The sequence below is a fragment of the Hyla sarda genome, chromosome 3 (genome assembly GCF_029499605.1).
Source record: "Hyla sarda isolate aHylSar1 chromosome 3, aHylSar1.hap1, whole genome shotgun sequence".
In the NCBI taxonomy this organism is placed as follows: Eukaryota; Metazoa; Chordata; class Amphibia; order Anura; family Hylidae; genus Hyla; species Hyla sarda.
The window spans coordinates 406,939,096-406,956,626 of NC_079191.1; the positions used below are offsets into that span (position 1 = coordinate 406,939,096).

Consider the following 17,531-nt stretch of genomic DNA (forward strand, 5'->3'; position numbering starts at 1 on the left):
TGCACTGAGAACATGACCCAATTAATGGACATGAGGCTTGAGCAGGTGACACTTGGACGGTTTAATCCATGCTTGATCAGGACTTGGAAGATGTTTGACAGATGACTGATCAGATGATGGAACATAGAAGGGGCATTGCACAGCCCAAACGACATACTTTTAAACTCAAACAGTCCCATGGGTGTCACAAAGGCGGTCTTCTCCAGATCCTCCACGGCCATGGGCACTTGCCAATGTGGTGTCCCGGTACCGCATCTTATACGGTACCTATGTATGTGTGGGTCCCCATAGCCAGAGTCCCTAGGACGTAGGGATCCCTGTGATGTAGTTTACCCCTTGTCACCTCTATTCCAGCTCATAGACCAGTAATTTACTTAAGGTTAATGTAAATAGGGTAATATATATGTAAATAAATAGTTAAATTACCAGTTTTGTGGCGTTGCAGGACGAACGGTGCTTGTGGTGCACCATACAAGGGGGCCAAGAGAACAGTAAGGGGGGAGGCGAAGATTTGTCTACAGTTGAAATGTGTAAACTGCGCAATGAGTTCATGCTGCGATCCTCTGGTCCGGTCGGCACAGGCGGAGCTGAACTGCTGCCGGAAAAGCGCGCGAAGAAAGCCCGCGCTGCGCCCCGCCCCGCCCCTGGAAGCCTACTATAAAACACGCCACACAGGAAAACCTCTCCAGTCTGCAGAGATAGCCGGAGAGTACAGACATGGCGGAGAGCAGCGCTCCACGTGGTCAAGTTGGCAAAATGGCGCCGGAAACACGGAAAGTTGTGGCAGTCGCAGCCCAACTTTTTCAAGAGCTTGCTGACCGTCTGCAGCAGTTGTCATTAGACGAAGAGGGGGCCTGCAATCTTCCCCCACTGCCTGATGATGACGACAATTGGCCAGAGACACCTCCAGCAAACAGTGCAGGGACACCTGGAGGTGCGTCACCGGTGAGATTGTCCCCTCACCACAGGACCTGGGGCTCGTGGGCCGAGATCCCGTCGGAGGAATCTGCTGTGAGTACCCCGCTAGAGACGGCCTATTCTTCCTCCTCCAGCCCTGAGGTCATTCCTCGATCAAGCTTGCCAAGTGCACGACCGTGCTCACCAAAATTGCCGCAATGGGTGTTCGGAGATGAGCCGGAGTTGATCGAGTACATGCACAGAGTACTTCAACCGTTACCTAGGAAGACACTCCCACAAATCCCAACTGCAGAAAGGGAAAGGGCCCGTCAAGAAGCCGAGCTGGCCGAATTGATGGAAAAGTTAAAGGCCCGACACAGAAGAACTCTATGCTCCAAAGCACGTACATTTGCCTTATGAAGAAAGAGTGCGGTATCAAGAAAATACCAAAGAAATGGAGGCATTGTACATCCGTAAATGGGATCACCCCCAAGAAGGGGAGGAGCCATCAGAAAGAAGAAGAGCAACTGTGGCCAAGTTCGACAAGGTCAGAGGTTATGGGACACTCCTTGACTGCCACACTGGGCAAACCATCCTCGTAAACCGGCGAGCAGTGCAAAGGCCATATCTCCATAAGAAGTTCTTCACTTTGGAGGTGGGTGAAATTGTGGAGTACACCCCCGTCCAGAGCCTTCGTGGAGAATGGGCTGCAGCGGTCACCAGACCAACAGCCCCAACACAACTTCCCTTCAAATATTTCCCGCCAATGGATTGGGAGTCCGATCCCTTCAACTTGAGGCCGACAAGGTCTGCTCCTAAAGCCTCCACCAGCGTACCCAAGGAGGAGGAGCTTAAAGAGTCAAGTCCACCATTCTCCTTGTACAACAAAGAACCAAGTTCTTCATCTTCTTCATACCGTCGAGAGTCAAGTTCTGCACAGGGTGAAGAAAACAGGCCAAAGTTGCGGCCACCCAAGTCGGTACCTAGACCCTCTCGGAGCACTGAGAGTTTGTCTAACCCTGGGGTATACACCAATGTACCTAGGCCCTCTCGGAGCAGTGAGAGTTTGCCAGTTCATGAGGTACCAACGAAAGGGTCATGGGTTGCTCCTAATTTGGAGATGGTGCTCAAGCCCTATTGCCCCACTTTGATCCCGGCTAGTAAGCCTATAACCCCTTCTCAAGCTGCTTTCCACCACTCTATCCTCACCAATGGATAGTTGTGGCAAAGCTAAGCTAATTCTAACCCTGCCCCTGATGTTGACAAATATAGGGGAACCAAGAGAGGCACTACAAGAGTGAAGAAGAACGTCTTCTAAAGAGACTCTAAAGTAATGTCTTATTGTTTTCTGTCTAACCATTTTTGTCTTACAGGAACCAAATTCAAGAATTGTGCAGACTGTGCTAAGTTGTTCCAGTTTAAAGTTCAGCAATGTTACCACTAAGCTTGTGCCTGACTAATAAGTCAAGAGACTCCTAGCTTGTAGGAGATTCATCAAGGACTGTACCTGGCTAAGTTGTGGTTAAGGCCGTGTTCACTTTTCAATTGAACTCCTAGTGTAGGTAGACTGCTGATCCTTACACGCCAATTTGTATATTGCCTTGAACTCCTAGTGTAGGTGGACTGCTGATCCTTACATGCCTGCTTCATGTATATACCACCAACTTCATAAGAACTCTTATGATAAATGTTGCACTTATTGGGTGAATGCACCTGAAACATGTTGGAGTGTTGATAAATGTATAGTAAATATGTATATGGTCCTGTAAACAGAAAGATATCCTTATATCTGTGTACATCAATAGTAAGTAAGGTTTGTACATAGAAAAGATAGTCTAATGTCTATGTACATAAAAAGCGAGACAGAGTTGTACACAGAAAATATCGACGTACTGCACGTGTACACTCAACACTAAAAATATATATAATTCTTATACATACAAATGTATAACAAACTAAAGGTGTTTAGTAGGTAACTCAACAGGTGACACCCCGGCTCCTCGGAGGGTAGTATTATTGTGGTCGCCCATCGCTAGCACCTGTCTCAAACAAAATTGATAGGGAGGATTCCCTTTCAAATAGTACTTGCACATAGTACCCTAGATTGCTCACTTAATGGTACTACCTCAAATTTCTCTAGTACATACACAAAAGAATCAAAATAAAAATCTCACTTAAGAAAACACTTAGGAATTGTAGCATACTGATACCCAATTCCTGCCCCTGTTAGGTACACTTCTTCTTTTCTCCTTTCATTGCGTGTGTGAGATGCTCTGCGTGGCCAGTATGTGCTCTTGCTAATATAAAAATAAACACGTAATTCTAAGAATAACCTAGATAGGTTGTTTTTAAAATGCTCTAGGGGTAAGTAGCGTGTAATCAATAGACCCTAGCAGCCACCCTTACTGTGACCTAGCTTCCGGCTAGCCAGTATACCTTTCTTGTACATACTAACAGGTAACTTATTGTTTGCAAATAGAATGTGTGAGATAATACAAATGCCTAGTCAGCTTGAAGCTAACTGTATAGAAAGCTGTACTAATGTCTGGTTAGCCTTATGTATAGAAGTATGTGCTAATGTTCAGTTTAGCCTCATAAAAATGTATAGAGAGCTAATAAAGTGTCTTAGGAGCTAGCAACTACATGTCAGATAGCTGCCTAATTGTCTAGTAAGCTTCAAAATGTATAAGTTTGATAGGAAGCTAGACTAAAGGATAGATAGCTTCTTTAAATGTCTAGATAGCATTAAATGTCTAGATAGCATTTCAATGTCTAGATAGAGTTCTAATTGCCTAATCCAGATACTAGGAAAGGTATCAAAAGAATGTAAATGTGTTTAGTCTACTTAGGATATTGTCACGATGCCGGCTGGCAGGAGGTGGATCCTCTGTGCCAGAGAGGGATAGCGAGGACCGTGCTAGTGGACCGGTTCTAAGACACTACAGGTTTTCACCAGAGCCCGCCGCAAAGCGGGATGGTCTTGCTGCGGCGGTAGTGACCAGGTCGTATCCACTAGCAACGGCTCACCTCTCTGGCTGCTGAAGATAGGCGAGGTACAAGGGAGTAGGCAGAAGCAAAGTCGGACGTAGCAGAAGGTCGGGGGCAGGCGGCAAGGTTCGTAGTCAGGGGAGATAGCAAAGTTCTGGTACACAGGGTATAAACACACAAAAACGCTTTCACTAGGCTCTAGGGCAACAAGATCCGGCAAGGAAGTGCAAGGGAGGAGACTAGATATAGCCAGGAAACAGATGGGAACCAATTAAGCTAATTGGGCCAGGCACCAATCATTGGTGCACTGGCCCTTTAAGTCTCAGGGAGCTGGCGCGCGCGCGCCCTAGAGAGCGGAGCCGCGCGCGCCAGCACATGACCGCAGGAGACGGGAACGGGTAAGTGACCTGGGATGCGATTCGCGAGCGGGCGCGTCCCGCTGTGCGAATCGCATCCCCAACGGCCATGACAGGGCAGCGCTCCCGGTCAGCGCTGACCGGGGAGCTGCAGGGAGAAAGGCGCCGTGAGCGCTCCGGGGAGGAGCGGGGACCCGGAGCGCTAGGCGTAACAGTACCCCCCCCCTTAGGTCTCCCCTTCTCTTTATCGGGTAACTGCCTCCCCTGGGATGAGGACACCGGGAAAGGAAGGAGGGATTCCTCAACGGCAGGCAGAACCGCAGGAGTAGGAATGGGGAGAGAGGGCAGAGGGCGAGACCTGGCACGGGGCAGTGTGACACCAGGACGAGGGCCATGAGGGGACACAGAAGCTTGCCTGGGAGGGGGGGAGGGGCATTTCCTGTGGCAGGCAGAGTCCTTAATGACCTTAGGGGGACCGGATACAGGAGGAACCACAGAGTTACGGCAAGGGTTACTGGGAACCGGTTTTAGACAGTTCTTGGCACAAGAGGACCCCCAACTCTTGATCTCCCCAGTGGACCAATCCAGGGTTGGGGAATGAAGTTGAAGCCAGGGAAGTCCAAGGAGAATTTCCGAGGTGCAATTGGGGAGGACCAAAAGTTCAATCCTCTCGTGATGAGATCCGATGCTCATAAGAAGGGGCTCCGTGCGGAAACGTATGGTACAGTCCAACCTGGCTCCGTTGACCGCGGAGATGCGGAGTGGCTTGACAAGACGGGTCACCGGAATATGGAATTTATTCACAAAGGACTCCCGAATAAAATTCCCAGAAGCTCCAGAGTCCAGACAGGCCACGGCTGAGAGGGGAGAGCTGGCTGAAGTGGAAATCCGAACAGGTACCGTGAGACGTGGAGAAGCCGACTTGGCATCAAGAGACGCCACACCCACGAGAGCTGAGTGTGAGCGTGCGTTTCCCAGACGTGGAGGACGGATTGGGCAATCCACCAGAAAATGTTCAGTACTGGCACAGTACAAACAAAGATTCTCTTCCTTACGGCGATTCCTCTCTTCCAGGGTCAGGCGAGACCGATCCACTTGCATGGCCTCCTCGGCGGGAGGCCTAGGCGCAGATTGCAGTGGAGACTGTGGGAGAGGTGGCCAGAGATCTAAGTCTTTTTCCTGGCGGAGCTCTTGATGCCTCTCAGAAAAACGCATGTCAATGCGAGTGGCTAGATGAATGAGTTCATGCAGGCTAGCAGGAGTCTCTCGTGCGGCCAGAACATCTTTAATGTTGCTGGATAGGCCTTTTTTAAAGGTCGCGCAGAGAGCCTCATTATTCCAGGAAAGTTCAGAAGCAAGAGTACGGAATTGTATGGCGTACTCGCCAACGGAGGAATTACCCTGGACCAGGTTCAGCAGGGCAGTCTCAGCAGAAGAGGCTCGGGCAGGTTCCTCAAAGACACTTCGAATTTCCGAGAAGAAGGAGTGTACAGAGGCAGTGACGGGGTCATCACGGTCCCAGAGCGGTGTGGCCCATGACAGGGCTTTTCCAGACAGAAGGCTGACTACGAAAGCCACCTTAGACCTTTCAGTAGGAAACTGATCCGACATCATCTCCAGATGCAGGGAACATTGGGAAAGAAAGCCACGGCAAAACTTAGAGTCCCCATTAAATTTGTCCGGCAAAGACAGGCGGAGGCTAGGAGTGGCCACTCGCTGCGGAAGAGGTGCAGGAGCTGGCGGAGGAGATGGTTGCTGCTGCTGTAGCTGAGACTGAATCTGCTGTAGCTGCGACTGGAGTTGCTGAGTCATGGTGGTCAAGTACGACAGCTGGTGATCTTGTTGGGCAATCTGTCGGGCTTGCTGGGCGACCAGTGTGGGGAGGTCGGCGACAACAGGCAGAGGAACTTCAGCGGGATCCATGGCCGGATCTACTGTCACGATGCCGGCTGGCAGGAGGTGGATCCTCTGTGCCAGAGAGGCATAGCGAGGACCGTGCTAGTGGACCGGTTCTAAGACACTACAGGTTTTCACCAGAGCCCGCCGCAAAGCGGGATGGTCTTGCTGCGGCGGTAGTGACCAGGTCGTATCCACTAGCAACGGCTCACCTCTCTGGCTGCTGAAGATAGGCGAGGTACAAGGGAGTAGGCAGAAGCAAAGTCGGACGTAGCAGAAGGTCGGGGGCAGGCGGCAAGGTTCGTAGTCAGGGGAGATAGCAAAGTTCTGGTACACAGGGTATAAACACACAAAAACGCTTTCACTAGGCTCTAGGGCAACAAGATCAGGCAAGGAAGTGCAAGGGAGGAGACTAGATATAGCCAGGAAACAGATGGGAACCAATTAAGCTAATTGGGCCAGGCACCAATCATTGGTGCACTGGCCCTTTAAGTCTCAGGGAGCTGGCGCGCGCGCGCCCTAGAGAGCGGAGCCGCGCGCGCCAGCACATGACCGCAGGAGACGGGAACGGGTAAGTGACCTGGGATGCGATTCGCGAGCGGGCGCGTCCCGCTGTGCGAATCGCATCCCCAACGGCCATGACAGGGCAGCGCTCCCGGTCAGCGCTGACCGGGGAGCTGCAGGGAGAAAGGCGCCGTGAGCGCTCCGGGGAGGAGCGGGGACCCGGAGCGCTAGGCGTAACAGATATATAGCAAAAGTACAGATCATCCTGTTCTATAACATCCTGTTCTAGTCCTAGTCCCTCTGTTTCAGGGGACAGACGTCGAGGCTGACTTATCTTAAGTACGGGGGTTTGTGGTGTCCCGGTACCGCATCTTATACGGTACCTATGTATGTGTGGTCCCCATAGCCAGAGTCCCTAGGACGTAGGGATCCCTGTGATGTAGTTTACCCCTTGTCGCCTCTATTCCAGCTCATAGACCAGTAATTTATTTAAGGTTAATGTAAATAGGGTAATATATATGTAAATAAATAGTTAAATTACCAGTTCCGTGGCGTTGCAGGACCTGCGGGTCACGTGACTAGGTAAACTCTATGGTATTCTGCTTAAGGACCTTTGGAGGCCCTGTGACGTATGCAATCCCATTACTCTGTGTAATGGTGAATGACAGCTGTTCGGACCAATCGGATTCACCCCGCCCCTTGCCCATATAAGGGAGCGGCGGCCATGTTTTCTCTCTCTTGTTCCTGGGCAGTCAAACGAGAAGGATCTGCGCAGCAACTAACGCAGTGAGTTAGGCCCGAGCCTTGCGGCAACGGCAGAATATTTCAGAATAGAGAGTTTATCAATCTCCAGACACTCTGCAGCATCACCGGACCTAATATAACCCCTAAATCCGGATGGATCTGCAAATATCTACCCTAAATTCAGAGACTTTCTAAATAGCTCAAGGTCCACACAACTGTCAGTCACTGAGCAATATAAGGACTGTTTATACGAGACTGTTACTGTGCCTTGGATGTATCGCAAGCACTTAAGTAAATTTGTTCAAGTTCAATCTCCTTGTGGACCTTCAATCATTTCATGCACCTATCGTTACTGGGACGGGCGGTGATAGGCCGGAGCATTACCTCAGCATACCAGCCCTCAGCCTGGCGTCATGAACTATAGGGTTAACATTAACCCCTCAAATACCGATACCATACCACCACTACCATACACCCCCCAAGGGCTACCACACCAATATCCGCTGGTTAAGTCCAGGGTGGAGAAGTAAGCAGCCGACCTGAGGGCTGTGAGTGACTCCTCGATCCTTGGCAAAGGATAAGCATCTTTATGTGTGACATTGTTCAGTTTCCTGTAATCAACACAGAAGTGGATGGTTCCGTCTTTCTTCTTGACCAGAACAAGTGGCGCAGCCCAGGAGCTTTGACTTTCTTGAATCACGTCTGCCTGTTTCATGTCAGACAGCATCTTCTTGACAGCCTCATACATGCCTGGCGCGACCGGATGGTGTCTTTCCTTGATACGATTCGGTGCTGGATCCTTGAAGTATGTGTGGTGCTTGCTGAAAGCCTCATGGTACCTCTTTTTGACATTGATGATACCATTGACTTGGTCCCTTGGAGTAGTGTTGTCTCCAACCTGGAGTTGCGCCCACTAGGGCTCTGTAGGGCTTACACCAGATCCTTTGGCCACTTGAGCTGCATGCTATCGAGCCACCAGACGTTCTGTCACAATGTCCTTCAACTCTAGGAGGTATAGCTGGGCTACAAGAGTGTATTTGAGCAAAACAGTAGCAGAATCAGACAGGTTTACTAACTGCACTGGGACTCACCCGTTGGTGACAGTGACAAGGCTTCTCGCAACAAGAGGATGATCTCCTAATTGAATAGGTTCCAGCAGGGCTTGATAGTCCCTATTCTTGACTCCGGGACGTGCACAACACCAGATGATGGTCTCTGTGTTGGGTTGTAAGGTCACTGACCTGATGTCTTGAACTTGTACTCTGCAGATTTCACCTTGCTTGTTGGCAAACTTCTTTTCAAATAATTTTTATTGAAAATTTTCAAACAAAACATTACATATATTGCCACTATTATTTCATAGCGAGCAACTGGTAAGTAAACATAAACCAAAGGAATAATAAAGTAAAAGGAAAAACAACAAAGGATAAACCTTATCCGGTGCAATACATTTGTTGTCTGATATATGAAACTTTCTCAAACTTCTGCTCCGCCTGTAGAACTTTCAAGTGGTGCTGCGCAGCCCACTGGCCTGAAGGGGACAGATGGGGAAGAGAGGCATGCAAGGCATCTAATATTTCAGCAAAACTATTTTTCATAATGTTCATCCCCAATATAAACTCGGCAGACCCCTTATCTCTCACATTAGTTACAATCACTCCCTGCGCGGTAAGTACATGCTTTCCCAACTGAATGGTTGGCTCCCGGTATCCATGTCTGGGGACTGGTTGCCCATTACCTGCAACTACTCGGAAGTTAACATCATCAGGCTCACACAATAAACTAGCGTCCCAATGCTGATAGAAAACACTTTTAGGTATAGTAGACACTTGTGACCCTGTATCTGTCACGATGCCGGCTGGCAGGTAGTGGACCCTCTGTGCCAGAGAGGGATTGGCGTGGACCGTGCTAGTGGACCGGTTCTAAGCCACTACTGGTTTTCACCAGAGCCCGCCGCAAAGCGGGATGGTCTTGCTGCGGCGGTAGTGACCAGGTCGTATCCACTAGCAACGGCTCACCTCTCTGGCTGCTGAAGATAGGCGCGGTACAAGGGAGTAGGCAGAAGCAAGGTCGGACGTAGCAGAAGGTCGGGGCAGGCAGCAAGGATCGTAGTCAGGGGCAACGGCAGAAGGTCTGGAAACACAGGCAAGGAACACACAAGGAACGCTTTCACTGGCACTAAGGCAACAAGATCCGGCAAGGGAGTGCAAGGGAAGTGAGGTAATATAGGGAAGTGCACAGGTGAAAACCCTAATTGGAACCACTGCGCCAATCAGCGGCGCAGTGGCCCTTTAAATCGCAGAGACCCGGCGTGCGCGCGCCCTAGGGAGCGGGGCCGCGCGCGCCGGGACAGAACAGACGGGGAGCGAGTCAGGTAGGGGAGCCGGGGTGCGCATCGCGAGCGGGCGCTACCCGCATCGCGAATCGCATCCCGGCTGGCAGCAGGATCGCAGCGCCCCGGGTCAGAGGACGTGACCGGAGCGCTGCAGCGGAGGGAGTGAAGCGAGCGCTCCGGGGAGGAGCGGGGACCCGGAGCGCTCGGCGTAACAGTACCCCCCCCCTTGGGTCTCCCCCTCTTCTTGGAGCCTGAGAACCTGAGGAGCAGACTTTTGTCAAGGATGTTGTCCTCAGGTTCCCAGGATCTCTCTTCAGGACCACAACCCTCCCAGTCTACTAAAAAAAAATTTTTCCCTCTGACCTTTTTGGCAGCCAAAATTTCCTTGACCGAGAAGACGTCCGAGGAGCCGGAAACAGGAGTGGGAGGAACAGATTTGGGAGAAAAACGGTTGAGGATGAGTGGTTTGAGAAGAGAGACGTGAAAGGCATTAGGGATACGAAGAGAAGGAGGAAGAAGAAGTTTATAAGAGACAGGATTAATTTGACACAAAATTTTGAAAGGACCAAGATAGCGTGGTCCCAACTTGTAGCTAGGGACACGGAAGCGGACATATTTAGCGGAGAGCCATACCTTGTCTCCAGGGGAAAAAACGGGGGGAGCTCTTCTTTTCTTATCCGCGAACCTCTTCATGCGTGAAGAAGCCTGTAAGAGAGAATTTTGGGTCTCTCTCCATATAATGGAAAGGTCACGAGAAATTTCATCCACAGCGGGCAGACCAGAGGGCAAGGGGGTAGGGAGGGGGGGAAGAGGGTGACGGCCGTACACCACGAAAAATGGGGATTTGGAGGAAGATTCAGAGACCCTGAAGTTATACGAAAATTCGGCCCATGGAAGGAGATCTGCCCAGTCATCCTGGCGGGAGGAAACAAAATGTCGCAAATAATCACCCAGGATCTGGTTAATTCTTTCTACTTGTCCATTGGACTGGGGATGATATGCAGAGGAAAAATTTAATTTAATCTTGAGTTGTTTACAGAGAGCCCTCCAGAATTTAGACACGAATTGGACCCCTCTATCCGAGACAATCTGCGTAGGCAACCCGTGAAGACGAAAAATGTGTACAAAAAATTGTTTAGCCAACTGAGGCGCAGAAGGAAGACCAGGAAGAGGGATGAAATGTGCCATTTTGGAGAATCGATCAACGACCACCCAAATAACGGTGTTGCCACGGGAAGGGGGTAAATCAGTAATAAAATCCATACCAATCAGAGACCAAGGCTGTTCGGGGACAGGCAGAGGATGAAGAAAACCAGCGGGCTTCTGGCGAGGAGTCTTATCCCGGGCACAGATAGTGCAGGCTCGCACAAAGTCCCCAACATCCGTCTCCAGAGTCGGCCACCAATAGAAGCGGGAGATGAGTTGCACAGATTTCTTGATGCCCGCATGACCTGCGAGATGGGAGGAGTGACCCCATTTGAGGATTCCGAGGCGTTGGCGTGGAGAAACAAAGGTCTTTCCTGGAGGAGTCTGCCTGATGGAGGCAGGAGAAGTGGAGATCAGGCAGTCAGGTGGAATGATGTGTTGCGGAGGGAGATCAACTTCTGAGGCATCCGAGGAACGAGAGAGAGCATCGGCCCTAATGTTCTTATCGGCAGGACGAAAGTGAATCTCAAAATTAAATCGGGCAAAGAACAGAGACCACCGGGCCTGGCGAGGATTCAGTCGTTGGGCCGACTGGAGGTAGGAGAGGTTCTTGTGGTCGGTGTAGATAATAACAGGAAATCTTGATCCCTCCAGCAGATGCCTCCATTCCTCAAGTGCTAATTTAATGGCCAGAAGCTCTCGATCCCCGATGGAGTAGTTCCTCTCCGCTGGAGAGAAGGTCCTAGAGAAAAAACCACAAGTGACAGCATGCCCGGAAGGATTTTTTTGTAGAAGAACAGCTCCAGCTCCTACTGAGGAGGCATCAACCTCCAATAGGAAGGGTTTGGAAGGGTCAGGTCTGGAGAGCACGGGAGCCGAAGAAAAGGCAGACTTGAGTCGTTTAAAGGAGTCTTCTGCTTGAGGAGGCCAGGACTTGGGATCAGCATTTTTCTTGGTTAAAGCCACGATAGGAGCCACAATGGTAGAAAAATGTGGAATAAATTGCCTGTAATAATTGGCGAACCCCAAAAAGCGTTGGATAGCACGGAGTCCGGAGGGGCGTGGCCAATTTAAGACGGCAGAGAGTTTGTCTGGATCCATCTGTAGTCCCTGGCCAGAGACCAAATATCCTAGAAAAGGAAGAGATTGGCATTCAAACAGACATTTCTCAATTTTGGCATAGAGTTGGTTGTCACGAAGTCTCTGAAGAACCATACGGACATGCTGGCGGTGTTCTTCTAGATTGGCAGAAAAAATTAGGATATCGTCCAGATATACCACAACACAGGAGTATAACAGATCACGAAAAATTTCATTGACAAAGTCTTGGAAGACGGCAGGGGCATTGCACAGTCCAAAGGGCATGACCAGATACTCAAAGTGTCCATCTCTGGTGTTAAATGCCGTTTTCCACTCGTCCCCCTCTCTGATGCGGATGAGGTTATAGGCGCCTCTTAAGTCCAATTTAGTGAAGATGTGGGCACCTTGGAGGCGATCAAAGAGTTCAGAGATGAGGGGTAAGGGGTAGCGGTTCTTAACCGTGATTTTATTAAGACCGCGGTAGTCAATGCAAGGACGTAGGGAGCCATCTTTTTTGGACACAAAGAAAAATCCGGCTCCGGCAGGAGAGGAGGATTTACGGATAAAGCCCTTTTTTAGATTCTCCTGGACGTATTCGGACATGGCAAGAGTCTCTGGGGCAGAGAGAGGATAAATTCTGCCCCGGGGTGGAGTAGTACCCGGGAGGAGGTCGATAGGGCAATCATAAGGCCTGTGAGGAGGTAGAGTCTCAGCTTGTTTTTTGCAGAAAACATCCGCGAAGTCCATATAGGCCTTAGGGAGACCGGTTACTGGAGGAACCACAGAGTTACGGCAAGGGTTACTGGGAACCGGTTTTAGACAGTTCTTGGAACAAGAGGACCCCCAACTCTTGATCTCCCCAGTGGACCAATCCAGGGTTGGGGAATGAAGTTGAAGCCAGGGAAGTCCAAGGAGAATCTCCGAGGTGCAATTGGGGAGGACCAAAAGTTCAATCCTCTCATGATGAGATCCGATGCTCATAAGAAGGGGCTCCGTGCGGAAACGTATGGTACAGTCCAATCTTTCATTATTTACACAATTGATGTAGAGGGGTCTGGCGAGACTGGTCACTGGGATGTTGAACCTGTTGACGAGAGAGGCCAAAATAAAATTTCCTGCAGATCCAGAGTCCAAGAAGGCCACTGTAGAGAAGGAGAAGGCAGAGGCAGACATCCGCACCGGCACAGTAAGACGTGGAGAAGCAGAGTAGACATCAAGGACTGTCTCACCTTTGTGCGGAGTCAGCGTACGTCTTTCCAGGCGAGGAGGACGGATAGGACAATCCCTCAGGAAGTGTTCGGTACTAGCACAGTACAGGCAGAGGTTCTCCATACGGCGTCGTGTCCTCTCTTGAGGTGTCAGGCGAGACCGGTCGACCTGCATAGCCTCCACGGCGGGAGGCACAGGAACAGATTGCAGGGGACCAGAGGAGAGAGGAGCCGAGGAGACGAAACGCCTCGTGCGAACAGAGTCCATATCTTGGCGGAGTTCCTGACGCCTTTCAGAAAAACGCATGTCAATGCGAGTGGCTAGGTGAATAAGTTCATGTAGATTAGCAGGAATTTCTCGTGCGGCCAGAACATCTTTAATGTTGCTGGATAGGCCTTTTTTGAAGGTCGCGCAGAGGGCCTCATTATTCCAGGACAATTCTGAAGCAAGTGTACGGAATTGTACGGCATACTCGCCAACGGAAGAATTACCCTGGACCAGGTTCAACAGGGCAGTCTCAGCAGAAGAGGCTCGGGCAGGTTCCTCAAAGACACTTCGGATTTCCGAGAAGAAGGAGTGTACAGAGGCAGTGACGGGGTCATTGTGGTCCCAGAGCGGTGTGGCCCATGACAGGGCTTTTCCGGACAGAAGACTGACTACGAAAGCCACCTTAGACCTTTCAGTGGGAAACAGGTCCGACATCATCTCCAGATGCAGGGAACATTGGGAAAGAAAGCCACGGCAAAACTTAGAGTCCCCATCAAATTTATCCGGCAAGGATAAGCGTATCCCAGGAGCGGCCACTCGCTGCGGAGGAGGTGCAGGAGCTGGCGGAGGAGATGACTGCTGAAGCTGTGGTAGCAACTGTTGTAGCATAACGGTCAGTTGAGACAGCTGTTGGCCTTGTTGCGCTATCTGTTGTGACTGCTGGGCGACCACCGTGGTGAGGTCAGCGACAACTGGCAGAGGAACTTCAGCGGGATCCATGGCCGGATCTACTGTCACGATGCCGGCTGGCAGGTAGTGGACCCTCTGTGCCAGAGAGGGATTGGCGTGGACCGTGCTAGTGGACCGGTTCTAAGCCACTACTGGTTTTCACCAGAGCCCGCCGCAAAGCGGGATGGTCTTGCTGCGGCGGTAGTGACCAGGTCGTATCCACTAGCAACGGCTCACCTCTCTGGCTGCTGAAGATAGGCGCGGTACAAGGGAGTAGGCAGAAGCAAGGTCGGACGTAGCAGAAGGTCGGGGCAGGCAGCAAGGATCGTAGTCAGGGGCAACGGCAGAAGGTCTGGAAACACAGGCAAGGAACACACAAGGAACGCTTTCACTGGCACTAAGGCAACAAGATCCGGCAAGGGAGTGCAAGGGAAGTGAGGTAATATAGGGAAGTGCACAGGTGAAAACCCTAATTGGAACCACTGCGCCAATCAGCGGCGCAGTGGCCCTTTAAATCGCAGAGACCCGGCGCGCGCGCGCCCTAGGGAGCGGGGCCGCGCGCGCCGGGACAGAACAGACGGGGAGCGAGTCAGGTAGGGGAGCCGGGGTGCGCATCGCGAGCGGGCGCTACCCGCATCGCGAATCGCATCCCGGCTGGCAGCAGGATCGCAGCGCCCCGGGTCAGAGGACGTGACCGGAGCGCTGCAGCGGAGGGAGTGAAGCGAGCGCTCCGGGGAGGAGCGGGGACCCGGAGCGCTCGGCGTAACAGTATCTATCAACGCCTCCAACGGTACACCTTCTACAACAATTTTTACATAGGGGCAGGAGGCAACATAAAGTGAGAGTCCTGAGTTAGATCGTTCAGGGATTGGACCTGATGACTGTTTTCCTGAGGGCCAGTCCTCGACCATAAGGGAAATCCATTTAAATCCTAGCACTGCATTTCCCAATTTCCTGACTTATTACAGTAAGTGCAAAAGGGTCTTTGAGTCCCCGAGAGTCTATTGGGGGGAGGATTGCAGTAATTGAAATTGATGGGAGCAGGAGCAGGGGCAGGTTTTGTAGGCAGGGGCGGTTCACGGTCAGGTGGAGTGGCACGGGTGGCTAGCTCCTTTACAGCCTTAGTCAGTTGTTCAATGTCCTACCTAACACTCTGTAAATCTGAGGCTGTGGTGGCTGGCAAAGTAGAGGACACTGGGGCGGTGGCTGGTGACGGTGGTGATATAGGTCTGGCTACCATCCCTAGTGGCTCTTGAACGGGTGTAAGGGGTGTTCAAATTTCCTCTAACTCAGTCCCGGACTCAATCACTTGGATAGCCAGTCTTTTGAAAGCGGGGAATGACGTTGGGGCTTTGGGCTGCTAACATTCTCAGCTGGGCTTTGTCCCATTTATTATGAGCCCCATCAATAAATCTGTCCATTAACACCTTGTTGCCCTGCTCGGGAGTTATACCATCTAATGTTTGGACAGTCTCTAGGGCATTCTGTAGGGCTACGCAGGGGCTTACCTAGAGCATTTGGCACCTGGGGCGGACCCTTTGTTTGGCACCCCCCCCACACCCCCCCCCCTTAATTACACCCCCTCCCCCCAGGGGCAGACTGACAACACTCGGGGCCCGCGGACCAAAAAAAAGGCAAGGGCCCCTGCTAGGCTCTCCAGCTCGTCAATCTTCTGCCACGCTCCTATTCCACCCAAATCCCACACACAATAAATTTTAATTTATATACCGTATTTATCGGCGTATAACACGCATTGGCGTATAACACGCACCCCCATTTTAACAGGGAAATTTAAGTAAAAAAAAAATAAAATGTAAAATAAATGACTTGGACTAAATGCCACATCATCCCCCCAACTTCGTTTTCTTCTGCACCTGTTTGGTCCCGTCCCCTCCAGTCACATCATTCCTTCCATTTTATCAGTCCCTGTGCCACATTTACCCCTCTCTTCGCCACCCCCCATGTCTCATCATCCCCCCCATGTCTCATCATTTCCCCCTGTCATAGACCACCACTAGCCATACAGACATTAAGCATTTAGTGCCTCCCCCACCATCATTTCCCCCTGTCTCATCATGTCCCGCACTATACACAGGTACTGGTGGATTGTGCGGGAGACGCTGATTAAAAGGTAGGGCAGATCCGGACAAGGTAGGGCTCATTTTAATCAGCGTCTCCCGCACTATCCACCACACCAGTACCTGTGGATAGTGCGGGAGAAAACAAGTGACAGAGCGGGGAGGAGACGCCGCTGGTCACTGATTTAAAGTGGCCGCGGCCGTGCTGTTAATACTTAACAAGCAGACGCTGCTGCGGCCTCTTTAAATCAGTGACCAGAAGACTTATCGGCGTATAACACGCAGGCAGACTTTTTGCCTTAAATTTTAGTTTTAAAAGTGCGTGTTATACGCCGATAAATACAGTATGTAAGAAACACTTTAAAGTAGGTAAATTTCAATGACCAATAATACTGGTATACAAGGAGTAAATATATACCACCACACAATAACTGAATAATACCGCCATACTGTACTGAATAAAACCACTATACACAGACCAGTATACTATAAAGAGCAGCATATGTTTGTTATGGGGATTTTCTCCTGCTCTGGACAGCAGAGGTCAGCAGAGAGCACTGTGGTCGTGACAGAAGAGAAATCCAAAAAGAAAAGCATTTCCTCTGTAGTATACAGCCCCTAAAAAATACCGGAAGGACTAAGATTGTTTAATAGAAGTAATTTACAAATCTGTTTAACTTTCTGGCACAGTTTATTTAAAAAAAAAAAAAAAAAAAAGTTTTCCACGGGAGTACCCCTTTAACCTTTCTTAATGATAAAACATTCTTATATACATAACATAGGGGATAGTATACAATTACAGTAGAACAGGTGCGGGGGGCAGGGGACACTGCAGGGAGGCTGCCTGACAGGGCAGCAAGGGTACGGGGTAACAACTCCCATACTGGGCCACCGCAGATCAACATTTGGACAGTAGGACTTGACTAAGTGTTGTGGCCAAAAAAGTTTATGCCATGAAAGCTGTTTACCCTATTGCAGAAAGACATTTTAAGCAGGACAGTGCACCATCCACAGGGGTCATATAGTCATGGATTGGTTCCAGTAACATGATAGCGAGCTTTCCTTGTTTTCCAGGCCTTACACGATGCCCAGATCCTATAAAGCAGTGTACACCAACGTGTGGCTCTTCAGCTGTTGCAAAACTACAGTTCATTGTGGGAGTTGTTTTTTTTTACAACAGCTGGAGAAACTGGCAGGTTGGAGACCACTGACCTAGACAGTCTCACACTCTTCATGACGTAAGTCTACGGGTCTCAGACACAAGACGGGGACAGGAGCACTTGGCTGCCTACTTCTCTTCCTGCTTTTTCTCATCTACACTTGGGCTCATTTTTTTTTTACAGGTAAGTAAAGCTTTAAGGA

At 50.5% G+C, this 17,531-nt stretch overlaps 1 long non-coding RNA gene across 1 annotated transcript in view; it reads right to left on the reverse strand.

Annotated features, from left to right (window-relative positions):
• The window catches only part of LOC130362957 (uncharacterized), a 124,099-nt gene that overhangs the window by 71,742 nt on the left and 34,826 nt on the right, over window positions 1-17,531 (reverse strand). The window lies entirely within an intron of this gene.